Consider the following 20,745-nt stretch of genomic DNA (forward strand, 5'->3'; position numbering starts at 1 on the left):
AGTCCATAAGACTTCTAGAGCGTATTAGTGGCTTAAAAAGCGTCCGATGTCGTCCACCTCTTGCGTGCGGGTACGCTTGCAGTGCTTTTCTTAAGACTTCATTCAAGCGTGTGACAGGTGCAAAAGAAAGGTTGTCAGAGCTTTTATTCGACTTCCTGCTCCTGGACTGGTGGCAATTAAAAAAGTCAAATCTTTACAGGAAGTGTCACAAGCTTAATTATGCATCACACCTATATCTGTAACACAACGAGATGTATTTCTTCCTCGGTAATTCAAACCTTTCGAGGGTTTGGGTTACATCATGTCATTTTGACTGCAAGAGTCAGATTGCTGCGGTTAACGCCTGGGATGAAAATAAGGACAAGGTTAAATACCTAAAATGGATATCTGTCGTTGTTTACTCATTATTATTCGTTGCAATTTTTCACTCATTGTAATCCGTAATGATACCAATTACAATCAAAAAACTATCGATTGTCAGAAGGCAAGGACGTTCACTATCATTTCAATCAGCAATTCGCTGGCATAGAAATGCAATTGACTTTCATTTTTATTGCAAAATTGGATTAAAACATGGCATTTAATCTACATACAAGACTCTATGGCACTTTTTAATCAAAAGTGAAATTCAGAAACTACAACCTTAATTCAAAGTAATTACAGATAGTATTTCTAAAACGTACAGGGTGCTCAAAAACTGGCGCACCAACTCAGTGGTACGCTGTTAAAAAGCATGTGTAGATCACGGGAAAAATATTGAAAAAATTCCTAAAGTCATATTTTAAAAAATCTGGAGCTACAAACTTATTTTGTTAACTTTTTTAGTTTTCATTGTTTTTTAATGTTTTTATGTTTCACACTAAGTAATCGTTCCCTAACACAACGATGAATAACTATTTTTAAATTTCCCATCAGACTTTAGCAGTTTTTTGAATTAAAAAAAATTAAAAATCATCAAAAAAATCACAGTTTGTAGATGTGCCAACGCTGGGAATTATTTCCTAGGAAACCGTTTCAAAAATAATTTATTTTTATTGTTGATCAAATTCTATACGGAAGTAAAGTTACCGTTGAGGGCGCCACTGAGCTAGGTCGAAAACAGTAACCATAAATGGCGGGAAAATGTTTACTCGGATATTTTGAGCGTTGTACGAATTTTGAGGCTTCACAATTATTACATTCCCTATGCGGAATGACTATTGTATCTTTGGTGGAAGAAACGAATGTTGACAAATTAGAGATGACGAGGAAAACACGAATAACGATGACTTTTTGGTTCACTTTCTTTATTGGAAAATTATTACAAAGACATTGAAAAGCCTACCTTTTGGCATAATTTACGTTTAAATGTATCAGCAGTTGTTAATCTTTATTGTAGTTTTGTAGATTTACCGCAGCATTTCATGATTTTTTCAGTGGAAAAATTCTAACCTAAAATTCACACACTAATTTATTGGTTTCTTGAGCCCAACTTTGTGTTCATTGTGATCTATTACTTATAGTCTTTAATTAGACAACTGTTACAAACACTTTGTAATCAAAATTTAAATCTTTTTAACTTTTTATCCACTTTCAAGTTCCAACAATAAACACTTTATATCACGAAAAACCAAAATCAAAGCTAGTATTTACCACCACGTACTTTTAAAGTGATTCTTTCTAATGTAAGTAATTAAGACTGTACACGCAAAATTGTTAAACAATTCTTTAAATGTGGAATTACGAGAATTTCGTTACTGTTTTCGACATAGTTCAAAAGTCATCACCAGAGGGCGTCTAGTAATTTTATTTCTGAATTGCGATCACGACTGTTAGACAACGTTGCCACATATCATTTATTTAAAATTCGTTATTTATCAATAACTTTAATACAAAGAATTTTTTTACTATTTTTACCTTTATTTGTAAGCAATTCTTTACCACACTCCATTGAGTTGGTGTGCCGGTTTTTGAGCACCCGGTATATGTAACTAACTTGTGCAATTTATTGTCCATATGTATCTCCTCGTGAGGTCCTTAAACTCTTTGTGCAGCTGAACGGTAATTTAGAATATGACTGGTGTTTTGCACATAATACGTATTTAAAGTTCTAAATAATTAACTACAATAAAGAGATTTCTCCAACAAATTACACTTATCTGCTGAAGAAAACTAGATCGTCATCTTTTCGCTAATAAACTTCTTTGTTGTCGGCATTATAATTAGCTGAAACAGAAAAGTCCAGGACAATGTTTAGCATTCAACTTTAATCGTGTTAAACTGAGCTAATTAATTATCGAGAGATAAGATACAAACTTGTGATATTTATTTTAAAATAACTCGTTTGAACTATTCTGGAGTGTAATGTACAAGGAAAACCTGCATGTGCAGATAGAGAGGAAATAATCAATCGTATATTAATAATACCATAAATTAAATTATGTCGTGAAAACAGCCAAAGTCTTTGCGTTATAATTTATAAATCCTCCAAGTGTGTAGTTAAATTGTTTAAACTCCCTTAATCTTGAAAGCGAACACGGGCATAAATTATCAAGAATAGCATACCCTCTGGGGGTTCTGATCATATAATGAAATCGTTTATCAGATCATGTAAGAGGCGGTGATGCAATTCAGCTTAACTGTTATAATTAATTTAAAATTGTTACTTTGAGATATCAATACGTATAATCAGCAGCAGACAAGAACAATACCAGATACACATATTTTTAGTTTCCGCTCGTTTGTATTTATGCACTATACGGGTAGAAAAAATATAATATTTAACTCTGTATAACCAACGTAGTCATATGTGGCATAATTTTGTTACATGTTTTAGACCGCTTACTAGGGATAATAATTCAGAAATTAGGAAAAAAAACAATTTGTTTTACAGTGTGAGCAAAAATTATGGAATCATGCGACTTTTGCTTAAGTATAATTAGTATTTTTAATGTAGAATCTAGAAGAATGCTTTAGGATTTAATTTAATTGTTTGATTGTTTGTCAGACTTTATTTTTGAAAAACTATTATCTAGGAATATCTTGATTTTAATTTTTGTGGGCTTCAAGATCAGATGTATGTTACATGTATTGCTGTGCCCTGATAATTCTATTAAGTAAAAGTATATTTAAATTTAGAGCAGAACTGTCTTAGATAACAGATCACGATATCATTTTGCTGGTGTTTTAATTTACAAGATGATTTTTTGATGGATTGAAATAAAAAAATATTAACAAGAAATTAGAACTGTGGTATCACAGTTTTTCACTACTTGTTAATATCCAACACTATAATCTATTCAGGCTAACCTTTTTTATATCTTATTGCTAATCTTTCTAGTTTATGCCTGCTTTCATCTAAGTACCGTTTGGTTTTCCTCTCTCTACGATTATAAGTCTTATAAAGTGTGTGCAAAGAATAAATTACTGATATTTACTGATCTAATAATTGGAAACGATTCTTATAAAGTCACAAATTCAATGTACACATCTACATTTGTTCCAACTGTATTTCAGAAAATATCAATATTAGATAACTTTTTTTTCCTAAGGAGCTGATTTTCACTTTTGCCTATCTTGGTTTTTCATTGTGTATAGAATGTATGGTTAAAACTGTATAAATTTCATTATTTCAGATGTTTATCAAATTTCTACCTTCATTTGTTCTGAGGATACAAGGCCAACTTGATTTTTTTTAAATTGCAAGAAAGATCAAATTTAATATTTTTAAGAAGAGCATTTTTTTCTGAGTTCTATGGTGTAACACATGCATACTTATTTTAATCAAAAGCTTAGAAAAAAATTATCGAATTAATAAAATTTTGAAAAAAGTAAAATTTTGTTAGCCTTGGAAATGTTCTCTTTATCTCTAGTTAGCTCTTTACCGCTTGAACTTTGACCAAAAAATAAGTAAAAGTTAATAATATTTGTTAAAATAACACTTTTAACGAAAAACACAGATCTTAATAAAAAAACGTTTAAACAAAGAATTAAATTGTAACAAAGCTTTCTATAAACCAGTTCTTAGTTTTGTTTTTCTGAAATCCAGAATTAAATTTTTGATTTTTTTTTACCTTGTAATAAAAATAAAGGTGGGTATATGTTACATCACTGAATTGTGAAAAAACTGTTTTTTTTAATTATGACTTTTCGTGCCATTAAAAAATCAAACTAGCCTTGAATTTTCAAAATAAGTGATGGTGAAAACTTAAAAAAGTTCTCAAATGAATTTAAACACTTTTAACTATTCCCTAAATTTCAACGTGCTCTGGTAAACCATTCTGAAAATTTTTAGCTGTATCCCAATTTTTTGAAAACTTTGTATAGTGCTAGATGTATTCTAAGTGCTTAGCGGATTTTTATTTTATTATGTAAGGTAATTACCGCTAATAAATCCACCTGATTATTTCTGAGTTTGTTACTTTTTTATCGAAACGGCTGAAGAAAAGAGTGAATTATGTTTGATAATAATTGTACAACATAAATTTAAACTATATGCATGTCGTAACAGAATTAATATTTCAAAGTTGTGGCACGTTTCAGATTGCGGTCGATTAAATCTTTAGCGAGCAATTAAAGGCAGTGACTAATCTAATCTTGGCAATTTCGTGTCGCCTGAATTAAGCAAACTGTCAAAAATTGCTTCTTATATCCGCAAAAATAGAAATTGGTTACAGTCTATTTCACCGTCACGATGACAAATAATAAATGGTATAATAAAACAATCTAAATTATTTTCATTGTTGCATCAGTGTAATTAGATACAATACCCCCTTAAGCAAATAAAGATTGAACGATGCGTAAGAATGTCTTCTATTTTTAAGTAGACTGGCGGTTTGAGTTTTTATTTGAACGTCTCGAGAAGCCACAGTTTGTTTCTTCAACGGAAATAGATTTATGGAAAAGTGAAAAATTCGATTCCATTTCGTTGATCCCAAAATATTGTAGCCTTCAAGCGACAAATATGCTAATTTATTTCCTAATAACTGAAAAGGAATCTTGTTTTTTTCTCTTCACCAAAAAAAAAATGGATACTATAATAAATGACTCTAATTATGCTAGGTACTACAAACCAAGGCCTGTTGGTCTGTTGTAATTTCCTTTTAAGTCCACAATAGCAATTAAATTACCGTAAGAAGGTATCGACCACTTTGTTCTAGCAAATTATCAATTAAATGTTTTACATTTTCACTTTCCATGGTGGGCTTTTTGTCATCGGCTTCATTGTTTTCGGAGGCCGTGTTGTATGGTAATTTGTATTACAGGAAGTTGGAGATGTTTATTACCGTACCAACGGATATGCTATCTTACCATTCACCACAAAACAAAGCAAACATCGTTCTTGTCCACGATGGTATGTTTTGCTTGCTGTTTCGCAATTGCTGGCATTGACCGCTCATTCTACTGGCACGACATTTGGGGACCAACAAAGTTTGGGAATTTTACAATTTTGGTAATTTTTTTCAACTCGTGGGGATTACTATTCGAAAACATGTCAAATTCTGAGATAATGTAAATGGTTTCTGAAGAATATTTTGCCAAAAATCAATTAATTAATTAATTAATTACCCGATAAAGATGTTATTTTTTATTTTTGAGTTGAAACACAACGTCTTCTGGCTGAAAAATCAAATTCAAAATGATTTTGTTTTACCTTATTTCGCGCGATAATACTAGCTTTTTTATTTGTTTTATTCGTTTTTGAGGGCAATTTCTTAAGAATAAACCGGAAAACTAGTAAAACTAAAGGTTTGTTATTATTTGTGTTATGTGTTGTTTTTATATTCCTCAAGCAAGTAAAGACGTGTTTGAAGTAATACCTATTCTCACTTTCTTGTGAGAAACTGAGGGAAAAATTACTTTTTAGACGAATATAACCTTTTCTTTTTTTCAAATGTTTTAATACTGTTTGCAGCCAGTAAGTTATCTCTTAGAATTTTGGAAAAAACAAACCGAAATTTCACCAAGTTTTTGAGTTAAAAATAATTTTTTTAGAAAAATTTTTCTGGTTGATTTCAAGTAATATTGTTTCTGCTTTTATCGAGCATTTAAGCACTTTTTAGAACTAAAATTTCAATTTTTTTCCGAAATTTCGTAAAGAGGCTCGAAAAATTATCTTACATCTAATTAAATTAACAAATTTTTTACATTCTTCAAGCAAGTAAATACGTGTTTGAAGTTATATTTTCAGTTTCTTGCGAGAAACTGAGTGAAAAATCACTTTTAGGCAAATAATACCTTTTTTTTTCTTTTTCCGAATGATTTGATACGATTTACAGGCAGTATTCTTTAAAATTTTGGAAAAAACAAACCGAAGTTTTACCAAGTTAGACCGAAGACTGTGAATTCTGCGTTTTTGAGATCAAATAAGTTCTTTTTTAGAAAAAATTCCCTTAAAGAGGTGATTTCAACCACCTTTCAACGAGAGATTTATTTATTGCACAAGAACTTTTACAACAATAAATTTTAGTCAAAAGTAATGTTATTTTTGCTTTTACTATTTCGAAATTTTTTAAATGGAACTTGAAAAATTATCAATTTACATCCAAAATTATTTAATTTTTAAGTTTTTACTCGTGTTTTCTGCAAAAAACATAAATATTTCTCTTTTTTTTGCACAAGAACTTTTTACAACAACAAATTTTGGTCAAGAGTAATGTTATTTTTGCTTTTACTATTTCAAAATTTTTTAAAAGGAACTTGAAAAATTATCAATTTACATCCAAAATTATTTAATTTTCAATTTTTTGCGCATGTTTTCTGCCATAAACATAAATATATCTCTTTCTTTTTCTAAACAGACCGAAAAGTCACCCAAGTATCCTAAAATGGGTGTTACAAAGGTGTTAAAAAGCCTTTTTAGAGTCTTGCTAGGTAAAGACAATGTTTTTTTTCGAACAATTTACGTAAAATTTAATTAAAAATTACTGAATTTGAACAAAATTGGCCATCCTATCTTTTTTAGAGACTGAATTATTTTGCAACAATTTGTCAAAATACATCTAAAAAGCAAAAAATAAATGGAAATTGATGTTAGCTTTTCTCGAGTTAAACTTCGTCAAAATAACACGAAAATCCGCAATATTTGATCGAAAATTATGTTCTGTTTTTCAGTCAAAATTTTACGTTTGGAACAAATCTACAAATTACCAAAATAAATAAAAAATTACTCAATTTTTGTCTTTTGAGTTTTTTAGCTAATAACGAAAATATTGTCATTTTATTCAAACTAATTGCCATTTTATTCAAACTATTCTCAGTTTCTTGCGAGAAACTGAGTGAAAAATCACTTTTAGACGAATAAAACCTTTTTTTCCTTTTCCGAATGATTTGATACGGTTTACAGGCAGTATCCCTTAAAATTTTAAAAGTTTTACCATGTTAGACCAAAGACTGTGAATTCTGCGTTTTTTGAAATAAAATAAGTTCTTTTTTAGAAAAAATTCCCGTAAAGAGGTGATTTCAACCACCTTTCAACGAGAGATTTATTTATTACACGAGAACTTTTTACAACAATAAATTTTGGTGAAGAGTAATATTGTTTCTGCTTTTATTTTTTCGAATTTTTTTAAAGGGACTTGAAAAATTATCAATTTACATTCAAAATTATTTAATTTTTAGTTTTTGCACATGTTTTCTGACAAAAACATATATATTTCTTTTTTTTAATAAACAGATCGAAAAGTCAAAAATGGGTGTTACAAAGATGTTAAAAAGCCTTTCTAGAGTCTTGCGAGGTAAAGACATTGTTCTTTTTTCGAACAATTTACGTAAAATTTAAGTAAAATTACTGAATTTGATCAAAATTGGCTATCTTTTTTAGAGACTGAATTATTTTGCAACAACTTTTCAAAATATATCTAAAAAGCAAAAAATAAATGGAAATTGATATTAAATTTTCTCGAGTTAAACTTTGTCAAAATAACTCGAGAAACCGCAATATTAGATCGGAAATTATGTTTAAAATTTTACGTTTAGAACAAATCGAAAAATTACCAAATTAAATAAAAAATTACACAATTTTTGTCTTTTGAGTTTTTTAGCTAAAAACGAAAATATTGCCATTTTATTCAAACTTAACCGAAGAATCAATGAAATTGACCGAAATATCGAAATAATTTGTAATTTTTAAGTGATTTACTTTCTGAGTTTTTTTTTTTTGGAAAATTTTACTAAAACTGGCGGACAAATCACTAAATATGATTGAAATCATTATTAATTTTATTTATTTCACTTAATTTGGTTCGTTTTTTACTCGATTTCCTTTGTTCTTAAGCGTAATTTTATCAAAAATAAGCTGAAAAATGACAAAATTAGATCGAGTTGCTCCTAATTTTTTCAATTTTTTTAAACACATTTTTGAATTTGTTATCTAAATAAGCCGAGCTGAAGAATCATCTATAATTGGGTCAAAATAACATTTGTCACATTTTGCATTTAGCACGTTTTTAATGCAAAAACGTAACTGTTTCGCAAAAATTAATTTATTAATTTTATTTTTATTTTATTTATTGTATTAAATTTTTTTTTGTTGTTTTGTCATTTATGTAACTAACCATTACCAACAAAAAAAAACAAAAATCCTACACGTAACAATTATACAAAAAACGTTAACGAAATGTCGAACTCCTCTCAAAACTATTTTAAGACCTCTGATGATTTGTGACAGGATGTGTTATTTTCATTTTGGGTGACTGTACAATTAATTTTATACTTCCTCCACTTCGTGGTTACCTGTTAATCGTTATTTATTATGTTATAATTTTCGAAATTAAAGGCAAGCTGTGTTATTTTGCCCGTATATATTATGCAAGAATGCAAGTAACAGGACCGAAAAGAATGAAAAGACCTCCTATACTAAAATATTCTTAATCAAAAGGACAATGGAAACAAATGCGTCACGCTTCTCCCGATGTATGAATCTCATTATTAGAACCTCTCACAATTACCGTTAAAGGGTTTCAATGCTGTGATTTTATCTTAAGAAACTTGATTGAATTGAAAATAATTACTAGTGCGTTATTGTATTATGGACACAAAACGTGCCAAGTTTACTCTACATTTGCTTGATTTTGTTGCTCATCATAAAAATATTAAGGCAAAAACCACTAATTTATTTTTAATTGTAAAAGCGAGAAGTTGGTCACCTCCAGAACACGAAACCGCTGTGACATTCGACATTGTTTGGAATGTTGGGACCGCATCAAGATGGTCATTTATCTCAGGTAGATCGTCCGCATGTATTCTACCTTACTTCATGATAAATCACCATGACCCCCAACAGCCTTGAACTTAGTCATGCGAATATTTCTGGTCACGAAATTTGTTGGGGTGGTCAAATAATTTTCTAAAGTGGAAAGTTGGGAATTTTAACAACTTCACAATAACCAATTCATGGTTGTCTCATATGTTGTGTGCAGACTTTTAATTAAAATTTATTTATTACAGCTTTGGCAAGCGCACAATGAGCCAATAAAATCTGTGAGAGCAGGAGCATTTTTTCGAGTAATTGTGTTGTTAGTGCTTTTCTTTCCTTATTTTGTCATGCAATTTACTCTCCAAATTTAATTAGATGTTATTAACAGTGGAGTTATAATTTACATCCACATTATTTTGTATTATGGTCCGAGCTGTGTTATTAGTTTTTGTTTATGATTTTTGGAATATAATGCCACAGCAAATTTCTATAATAAAAGTTGCCAGAAATTGCAAAAAACTTACATAAGGATCACTGGGTAATATTATATTGTTACTTTGTTGTATTTGAATCACATGCTAATTAGAACGAAGATTTGACGAAGTATGTTCTCATACAGTGCTGAAAGTTTTGTTTTGAGACTATAGTTAAATAATGTTCTATTTTCTGTTACATAATAAATGAATCGAGGAAGTTTTTGCGCTATTGCAAATATTTTCTGATTTTTTGCCGAATAATTATTTCGGCCAGAGATCACTTATTCCAAGTAAGCCGAATTCTTACTTTTCTTTTCTAGCATCTTAAAACTACCTGCTTTGTGTAAATACTATTGTCACTCCTCTAAGTAGTTTTTACCTGTTATATCTTTTATTCCAATCATAAATAGGTGTTATCTTAATCTGGCTTCTGAAGCTTTTCTTTTGGAAAAAACAAACCGAAATTTCACCAAGTTTTTGGGATAAAAATATTTTTTTATAAAACTTTTCTTAAAGAGGTGATTTCAGCCAGCTTTCAACGAGATGAAAAGTAATATTGTTTCTGCCTTTATCGAGCATTTTTAGAACTAAAATTTCAATTTTTTTCCGAAATTTCGTAAAGAGGCTTGAAAAATTATCTTACATCTAAAATTATTTTATTTTTAATTTTTTGCACATGCTCTCAGTCAAAAACACAAGTACATATTCCCTAATTTTTTAAACAGTCCGAAAAGTAGTCTAATTATACAAAAATTGAAGTTACAATAAGGTGTTAAAAGCCTTCTTTGAGTCTTGTTGAGGTAAAGGCAATTTTTTTCCGAACAATTTACGTAAAATTTAGTTAAAAATTACTGAATTTGATCAAAATTGGGTATCTTTTTTAGAGACTGAATTATTTTGCAACAACTGGTCAAAATACATCTAAAAAGCAAAAAATAAATGGAAATTGATGTTAGTGTTTTTCGAGTTAAACTTCGTCAAAATAACCCGAGAAACTGCAATATTTGATCGAAAATTATGTTCTGTTTTTCACTCAAAATTTTACGTTTACAACAAATCGACCAATTACCAAAATAAATAAATAATTACACAATTTTTGTCTTTTGAGTTTTTTAGCTAAAAACGAAAATATTGCCATTTTATTCAAACTAAACTGAAGTATCAACGAAATTGACTGAAATAATTTGTAATTTTTAAGTTTTTTCTTTTGGAAAATTTTACTAAAACAGGAGCACAAGTCACCAAATATGATTGAAATCAATATTAATTTTATTTATTTCACTTAATTTGGTTCGTTTTTCATTCGATTTCGTTTGTTCTTAAGCGTAATTTTATCAAAAATAAGCTGAAAAATGACAAAATTGGGTCGAAAAAGAGTTGCTCCTAATTTTTTTCAACTTTTGAATTAGTTACCTAAATAAGCCGAGCTGAAGAATCATCTATAATTGGGTCGAAATAACATTTGTCACTTTTTGCATTTAGCACGTTTTTAATACAAAAACGTAACTGTTTCGTTAAAATTGTCTACATTTGGGGACCAACAAAGTTTGGGAATTTTACAATTTTTGTGTTTTTTTTCAACTCGTTGAGGATTACTTTTTGAAAACATGTTAAGCATTTCTGAAGAATATTTTGACAATAACCACCAAAATAGCCCGATAAAGATGTTATTTTTGTCATTTGAGACTATAGTTAAATAATATCACTTCATGTTCTATTTTCTGTTACATAATAAATTAATCGAGGAAGTTTTTGCGCTATGGCAAATATTTTCTGATTCTTTTGCCGAATAATTATTTCGGTCAGAGATTACTTACTTCCAAGTATGCCGAATTCTTACTTTTCTTTTGTAGCATCTTAAAACTACCTGGTTTGTGTAAATACTATTGTCACTCCTCTAAGTAGTTCTTACCTGTTAATCCTTTTATTCCAATCATAAGTAGGTGTTATCTTAATCTGGGCTTCTGAAGCTTGTCCTTTCCTAAAAAGTGATCCCCAAACAATCGAAAATGTTGCTTGTAATAAACCCTACCATAAACTAATGAGCTTATTAAAAATAAATTATAATTCTTTGACTCTTTGTTCATGATTTTCAGAATATTAAACCATTATGGGCCGGTTTATAGAAAGCTTCATTAAATTTTAGTTCGTTGTTTAAAGTTAACATCGCGAATGGACCAATGAAATTGGTTCAGTTTGGTCACGTGATCTGCAGATTCGCAATTAAATGCGTGATTAACTGATCACGTGACCAAATTGAAGCAATTTGATTAGTCTATTCGCGTTGTTAACTTTTAACAACGAATTAAATATTAACAAAGCTTTTTATAAACCGGTAGTACGTTTTCTATTTTAATCAATTTTTTGTACCATTTTTGGGAGTAAAACTATTAGTATCTAATATGCTTCTCTTATTGAAAAAATGTGACAATAAAAAACAGTTTGCAACATGTTTCATGCTTGTATTGTATCTAACTTAATTCATCATTTATTTAAATGAGAAACTCAATAAGTCTCATTTTTCAATGGAGCAAACCATGTTTTGCATTTTGTTTTTAAAACAGTAAGGGCCGATTTATAGAATGCTTCATTAAATTTTAATTCGTTGTTAAAAGTTAACAACGCGAATGGACCAATGAAATTGGTTCAATTTGGTCACGTGGTCACGTATTTAATAGCGGATTAAATTACTGACACTTTTATAAACCAGTCCTTATAGTCCTTACAATTTTACAAATACCTACATGTTATAATTACAATTATTCTGTTACTATTTTTATACTGTGTTCTATGTAAGTTGTTTTTTCACATAATTTTGTCGTTTTTTGTATTATTCTTTGGTAGAGAAGAAATTTTTTTCTTGAGAATATTTTTTACATAGTGTATTATAAATTCTTGTTTCATGTGTCTAAAGGAATATTTTTTTCTGCAAGTAACAGTTTTTTTACTTTACTTTGTTTACTAGATAAAGTTCTTAAGACCCACAGATTGTTCCAAAAATAGTTGAATTAAAAAAAACTATAAATTATGGTGCTATATGATTTTATGAATTATTCATTTGAACCAGACTTATTTGAGAAATATTAGATTTTTTTTTATTTTGGCATTTTTTGCCATGGTTGCATACAGGGTGTATCAGAAATACGTGTGTTAATTTTAACACGTAATAAAACTCATCAAATACAACAACTTTTCTATATAACATTTTGTAAAATTCTTTTTTATAATTTTCACTGTTTTTCTCCTTTCTTTTGTGCAAACGAGCCGGTCAGTGTTTAATAATTAATTTGTATTCATAGCAACAATTGTCATTGTTGTTTTAAATTGTTTAAATTGTCCGTTTCTATCACAACGAAAATAATTCGGCTCTCTTTTTTTTGTACCCATAGGCAGGTACGTGTTTCAGTATGTTATCTTTTTCCAAATTATAAGTAAATTTGCGAATTTTTTACAAATAGAAAAGATGATTTATTTGTTGAGCTCTGTTACTTGTTAAAATTAAGACACGTATTTCTGATACACTCTGTATAGGCGAGTTAATACACTGAAAGATGGTGACAAATGTTCCAAAAATAAAAACAACTTGATACTTTAGATGCTATAATGTTTTTTTTTAATTATTTTTATTACATCCTTAAGATCATTGAATTTACCCTTTGACAGTTTAATTTGTAATCGGAAATCCATTGTTTGCAATTACAAAAAATAAGCATCTTTTACTACTATTTAAGGAGTGTATTAACCTTCTAGGCGACGGCTCATTAATTTGATGTTTTATTTAGTTTTTTGTCTAAGGTTGCAGGTTACTAAACTATGCAAATTAAATTTTCTTCGGTTAAGTAAATACATATTATATATTTTTGTACCACCAAGTATAGCTACTGTGTAGCAACCGTGTAATTTTTAAACAAAGAGAGTATTTACGCTTAATTATACATTTAGTTTTTTATGAAAATTTTTGTGTCTTGACTAATATTTAGTAATTTCGCCACCAATGATATATTACATACTCTTTTTTATGCTTTGACTACTAAAGTTTTGATTAAGCTATTAGAGTGTTTGATAATTCCATTAATACCGATAAAACCTTGTTAACATGGTAAGAAACTGTATTTTCATGTTAAGGCCGCAAAATTTTTGCTTAAACCCCTTCACTTTTAATTTATGCAACTCTACATTTTCTAATAAAAGTCACGTTGGACTAAATTCGAACATTTGCCAAATGGTTCAGATTGTTTTTGTTAGTCCATAGAGTTACTTCTTTGTAGACGCTTCTTTTTTTTCTTTATTAGCAATGGTATTACACAGTAAAACTAAACAAACTTTTTGTAACTTTGTATTTTTTTCATTTCTAACATTTTTAAAAATTAAAGAACACATAACTTTTATTAATAACGTATTTTTTCATTCTTGATTTTTCAATAAAACAGCTTTTTAAATTATATTCGCAATTATTATTTAGTACATAATATTTACTCATGTTTTTTGGAATTATTAAACGAAATTCATTTTTTCTAAGTTCGAGCAAGGACAGTATCATCATCACATCATCTATATAATTGCTTGGGCCTTTACTTAAAGTTTGAACGCTTTAATAACAAAATATAATAACTTAGCGTGACTCATTTTGCGTTCGGATAATTAAGCATTCCGGAAATAATGATATTAAAGCATGTCTTCGTTGGTAAAAGTGAAACATTTTTGTATTTTTAAAAGTGGCTTCGCCTAATTACAATGAAGCAATAAGTCATCGTGTCCTGACTGTTCTATTTGCTGCTTCTATCTTTGATGCTCACTATATAATTAATTTCGGTAATTTTTTTGTGCCTATTTTCGTCCCTACATTATCTAAGAAAGTATTACAGCATGACGTTTCACTAAATTAAGTTGATTACAAGCACTCCGGATATCCACAAGATTTTGTTCACAAATAGAAGTGAACCAAATTGAATTTTCTACAATGAAAAGCTTAACCATATTTCTTCAAGTAGGTTATAGCGTAAATCGAATTTTATGCCAATTACCTTTCAGCCTTTGACGTCACACACTTTGAAGGCACTTCAAGACGAAGCATAAAAGATAAAATCAATTTTTACAACACTACTTTTACCGTAATAGTTTCGTAATACGACAGATGATGATTTAAATAATTAATTCTACTTCGAATTAAATGTGCGGCTAATGAATCTGAAATTATGTTGGCTGTACTGAAGAATTTTAGTTCCATAGTTTTGTTACATACAGGGTTATTCTTTTATTACCTACATTAGAAACTTTTCAACTTCATTATGTTGGCTGTACTGAAGAATTTTAGTTCCATAGTTTTGTTACATACAGGGTTATTCTTTTATTACCTACATTAGAAACTTTTCAACTTGTAATATAGCTAGAGATTTGACATTTTGTTAATGATTTAAATCGACCATTCTGAGTTCAAATGAATTATTTTCAAAATTTCTGAACTTAGCGTTAACTTTAAAATTTGAAACGGTAACCACCTATTATAGCATTTAATAACCAAAGGCTCTAAGGGTTGTTTCAAATCTTCAAGATTGTCAAATGTCAAATTGCAAGGCTACTATGATTTTTTGAAAATGATGATCAAAAAATAACTATAGCACAGTTTTTTCTAAATGACATGACCTTGTTTTTTCAATGGCAATCAAAAGAACATCGATTTCTATGGAGATATTTATTAACATCTTCTACATCTATCTCTGACAGTTTTTGAAATAATCACAAAAATCGGAATTTTAACTCATTATTTTCATTTTTAATCGAGTACACTTTCGAAAAATGCGATAAATTTTTGCCATTAATTAAAAGAAATTCTCGATTTGTCCACTATTTTCATTAAAAAAATTTAAAATTCGATGTTAGACTAATAACTCACTTTACATAATTCACTAAGTCATTGGAACGATCAGAAATTAGCGTTAACTTTAAAATTTTAAATGGTAACCACCTATTTTTATTGTATTTTTGAATTTGTTTTTTGAAACGGAATAAAATGTACTCTAGTTGTTGGTACATATCTGTCATAGTTTTTGACATATTTTAATTTTTTTGTTGAAATTTTTATTTTCAGGGGTTTATTTAAAATATCACAGCTCTTGAACACTTCGAATAAATAAATAATTCTTATAGAATTTAATAACCAAAGGCTCTGAGGGTTGTTTCAAATCTTCAGGATTGTCAAATGTCAAATTGCAAGGCTACTATGATTTTTTGAAAATGATGATCAAAAAATAACTATAGCACAGTTTTTTTAAATGACATGACCTTGTTTTTTTAATGGCAATCAAAAGAACATCGATTTCTATGGAGATATTTATTACCATCTTCTATATCCATCTTTTACAGTTTTTGAAATAATCACAAAATTCGGAATTTTAACTCATTATTTTCATTTTTAATCGAGTACACTTTGGAAAAATGCGATCAATTTGTGCCATTAATTAAAACAAATTTTCGATGTGTCCACTATTTTCATTAAAAAAGTTTAAAATTCGAAGTTAGATTAATAAGTCACTTTACATAATTCACTAAGTCACTAAGTCATAATTAAATATTATTGTTTTACTGCTTATTCGATAATAAATCAGCTAAAAACTAAATAAAATATTGATGTTTGACAATTGTTAATCATTTTGCAAGACCTACTTGATTAACGATGAAAATTACAAAGAAAAATTTGTTTTTTCTGATTATATCAAAAACTTTAAGATATAGTTATAGGACATGTTAATAAAAGTCACCACAAATGTCGATGTTCTTTCGATTGCCGTTAAGAAAATAAGGTTGTTCCATTTGAAAAAACTGAGTTATAGCCGTTTTTTGATAGCCATTTTGAAAAAATCATATTAGCCTTGAATTTTGACAGTTGACAATTTTGAAAATTCCAGAAAGCTCTTCAAACCTTTGGTTATTGAATGCAAAAAAAATATTCACGTATCGCAAAGGGTTCAAGGGCTGTGGTATTTTAAATAAAGTTATTTAAAGTCCTGTAAAATGAAATTTTTTACAAAAAAATTACATATATCAAAAACTATGACAGATAAATACCAACTACTTGGGTAAATTTTACTCAGTTTGAGAAAGTGAATTCTAAAATGCAATAAAAATGTGTAGACTGTTTAAAATTTTAAAATTGGCGCCAATTTCTCGAGGTTTCGGAAGCCCAGCCATTTCGAAAATAATTTAGGTGAACCCAAAATAGTCGATTAAAGCTCTAGCTACTTTAGAAGTTTGTTTCTACTGTAGCCCTTAGAGAAGTCAGTCTGTCTAATTCGCTTAAAAATAATTACGACACTCGACTTCGTCTCGTGACCTTCCAAAATAAAATAGAAAAATTATTAAATATACTTTGTAATGTTATTTAACACAAGAAATAATCTCGAAACAACATTTCTGTTGCAATGAGTGGATAGCTCGATCTCATTATGCAAATATGCCGTCTGATATATACGGCATTGCTGTCTTCTCATTTAATATAATTTACCTGACATGTAACGAGAAAAATAAAGACATTTCGGTCTTTTTACAGCATGCATTAAATTTTTTAGCTGTTTTAATCAATCAAAGAAAAGAAACAAAGTGTTCATTAGCGCCGACACGTGTTTCTCCAACCTAGTTGTCATCATCAGGACAATAAATTGAAACTAACCCAACGACATAGAGCCGTTTAATTCCAAAAAACAGTAAAGTACAGTGAATCCGATTGTCTTCGAACGGTTGTTTCAGTTCTGTTATACACACATCGTAAAGACAAAACTAATTGCAGATTGCTTGTATGAATTAACGACTTGCGTTTATAGTGTACTTACTCATGTGCTTTGTAATTTACCGACCCGTCAAAAATATTTGTACGAATCGTTCTTCTTGTCTAAGAGCTGGTATGTCACCGATGTCAAGAATTCCGTTAATATTTACAGTTTGGTATAAATAGTTATGACTTACATGGTATTTTATTCGTATCGTGCAGATAAACGCAGAATCTTCTTCAAATTACGTTACTGTAACGGGCTCGCCCAATTAAGGCCGAAATTTTTGCGACTGTCTTTACATTTTTATCGATATGAACGAGGTACAGCAGGAAGTAGCGTTTTTGCTATAATTTTATTAACGCAACTTTCTCTTTCATGTTTAGGGCATTAGCACATACGTTCCGCAAGAAAACTGCAACTGATAATGATACACACAGAAAGATTTTACCTCTGCGGAAAAGGTATCTTTTCTCTGTGGCCATCAAGCGTTAAGGAGAAAAATCATTCGATCAGAAATCAAAATTAAGAATTTTTTTTCCGAAACATGAAATCAATTTGCAAATAAAATTCTGGTCTTTGTTTGACTTTGCTGGGAGATAAGTTTTTCCTCTCTTTGTTTGTTTAAATAATACAATTGTTATTTTAGAAATGTTTGCTTACAAATTGGAAATCAAAAGATTTCAATAAGTTGCGGAAGTATTAAATCATAACATTGTAATACAATTGTAATATTTTACTGAACGTAATAACAGTAATAGTAGATGAATAATAATCATTATTCAACTCGTAAATGTGGTAACTAAGTATGCGTGTAAAGTAAATCATAACTTTCTAATTGTCTGTAACATAGTAGTTGCATCCAATGTGACAAAATGTACAGAGTGAGTCTACTAAAAGTATTTTTTCGTTGGCCATGTGTTAATGTCATTAACAATTAATTTATTAAATAATTAAAATATTTTTTTATAAGTATATTTCAAAAACTAACAATCACACAGAGATCAGTGTTTGTCATTAACTAGGTACTTACATACATTTTTTATCTATGCATGTGAGATTTTGTAGAATTTTTCTACAATCTATACAGTAAATATTAGCGACTTAATTAAAAATAATTTCAGCAAGAAATATTTAAAAATACTGTCGTTATATTGAAACTCACGTTTACCTACTTAAATTTTTTGCTACTTTTTTAATTATTTAATTTAGGGCTAGCGCCTACCTTTTTATGTTTTTACACAAAAAAACATTGAAACAACTTAATACATACTATGTAAATTTAAACTGGGTTTTTGTTAATTGTTTCCACGCCAAGAAAATCCAACAAGAAGTACTTCAATTAAATAATTAATTGATTTCGATTAGAAGGAATTGTCGAAAAAAGTACAGAAAAAGGACATTGTTTCTGAGAAGCGTTTGTATTAAATACTTAATTTTTTCTCTTTGCATGTAATTTTTTTTAGAATTTTTTACTTTACAATAAATATTAGAGACCTAATTAAAAATAATTTTTGGCAAGAAATATTTAAAAAAAGTCACTCCCGAAAATTTAAGTTTACTTGAATTTTTTTATAATTTTTTAATTATTTAATTTAGGGTTAGCGCCAATATTTCTGTGCATGTGATTTTTTTCAGAATTTTTTCACAATCTTTACAATAAATATTAGAGACCTAATTAAAAATAATTTGAGCAAGAAATATTTAAAAAAACTTTGTCGCTATTCCGAAAATTACGTTCACTTGAATCTTTTATAATTTTTTAATTATTTAATTTAGTGCTAACGCTAATATTTTTATGTTCTTTACACAAAGCAAGATTGAAACAACTTAATACTTACTAAGTAAAGTAATTCGTTGTTAATGAAATAACCAATTTATTAACTTCGATTAGAAGGACATGTAGAAAAAAGATACAGAAAAAGTATACTCCTTGAAAACTCTGTTTCTGAATAGCGTTTGTGTTAAATATTTTTTTTCTGTGCATGTGATTTTATTTAATATTTTTCTACAAACTATACAACAAGTATTAGAGACCTAATTAAAAATAATTTGAGCAAGGAATATTAAAAAAATTGTCCCATGAATTTTTTTATAATTTTTAATTATTTAATTTAGAGTTAGCGCCAATATTTTTGTTATTTTATACAAAACAATATTGAAACGACATCATACATACTAAGTAAAAGAAATGTAGAAAAAAGATACAGAAAAAAATATATTTCTAGCAAACTTTCTTTCTGAAAAGCGTTTGTATTAATAAATATTTAATTTTTTCAGAGTTTTTCTGCAATCTTTACAATAAAAATTAGATTCTTAATTAAAAATAATTTGAGCAAGAAATACAAAAAATTGTCGCTAACCCGATAATTACGTTTACTTGAATTTTTTTATACTTTTTTTTAATTATTTAGTTTATGGCTAGCGCTATATTTTTATGTTTTTTATACAAAACAACATTGAAACGACTTAATAATACTAAGTAAATTAATTAGATTTTAGTTAATTAATTAGAAAAAAAATACAGAAAAAGTATAGTAGTAGCAGACTGTTTCTGAAAAGCGTTTGTATTAAATACTTAATTTTTTCTCTGTGGATGTTTTGTTTTAGAATTCTCCTATAATCTTTACAATAAATATTTGAGATCTAATTAAAAGTAATTTGAGCAAGAAATATTAAAAAAAATGTCTTTATACCGAAAATTACGTTTACTTAAATTTTTTGAATTTAATATTTTTTTTTTATTTTTTTTTACAGCAATGCTAATCAAAATTATTAGTTGTTAATTAATTAAATAATGAATGAATTTTTTTTTAAGAAAAATTATACAGACACAGAAAAAGTGCACTTTTAGCAGACTTTATGAAAAGCGTGTTTTAGTTTTTATTTTTGTCTCTGTGCATGTCTACAGTGCATTTTTCAGAATTTTTCTGCAATCTTTGTAATTAAAAACAATAAGTGTAAGAAATGGTTAAAAAAATGTCGCTACCCTGAAAATTAAATTTACTTATATTTTTTATATTTTTTTAATTGCTTTATTAATTAATGAATTAATTTCTATTAGAAGGAATTGTGAAAAAAAGATACAGAAAATATCTACTCCTTGCCGATTTATTGTTTCTGAAAAGTGTCGCCTGTGCATTTCAATTTATTCAAAATATTTCTACTGTTGCCTATAATAAATATTAATTAAATAAACTTTAATTTAGGTATGCTATTCTATCTCTTCCAAAATTTCGTTGACTAATTTTTATTTAGTTATTATTTAGTACCAAAACAATATCTCTTGTTTTAAAATGACGTAAGAAATAACATTTTTTAATTAGTTAAT

The 20,745-nt window shown here is 28.3% G+C and overlaps 1 protein-coding gene across 1 annotated transcript in view; it reads left to right on the top strand.

Moving 5' to 3' along the window:
- LOC103312472 (uncharacterized protein) overlaps window positions 1-20,745 on the top strand; it is a 35,206-nt gene that overhangs the window by 8,099 nt on the left and 6,362 nt on the right. The gene's annotated exons all lie outside the window — the stretch shown is intronic.

This window comes from Tribolium castaneum, chromosome 1 (assembly GCF_031307605.1).
Source record: "Tribolium castaneum strain GA2 chromosome 1, icTriCast1.1, whole genome shotgun sequence".
In the NCBI taxonomy this organism is placed as follows: domain Eukaryota; kingdom Metazoa; phylum Arthropoda; class Insecta; order Coleoptera; family Tenebrionidae; genus Tribolium; species Tribolium castaneum.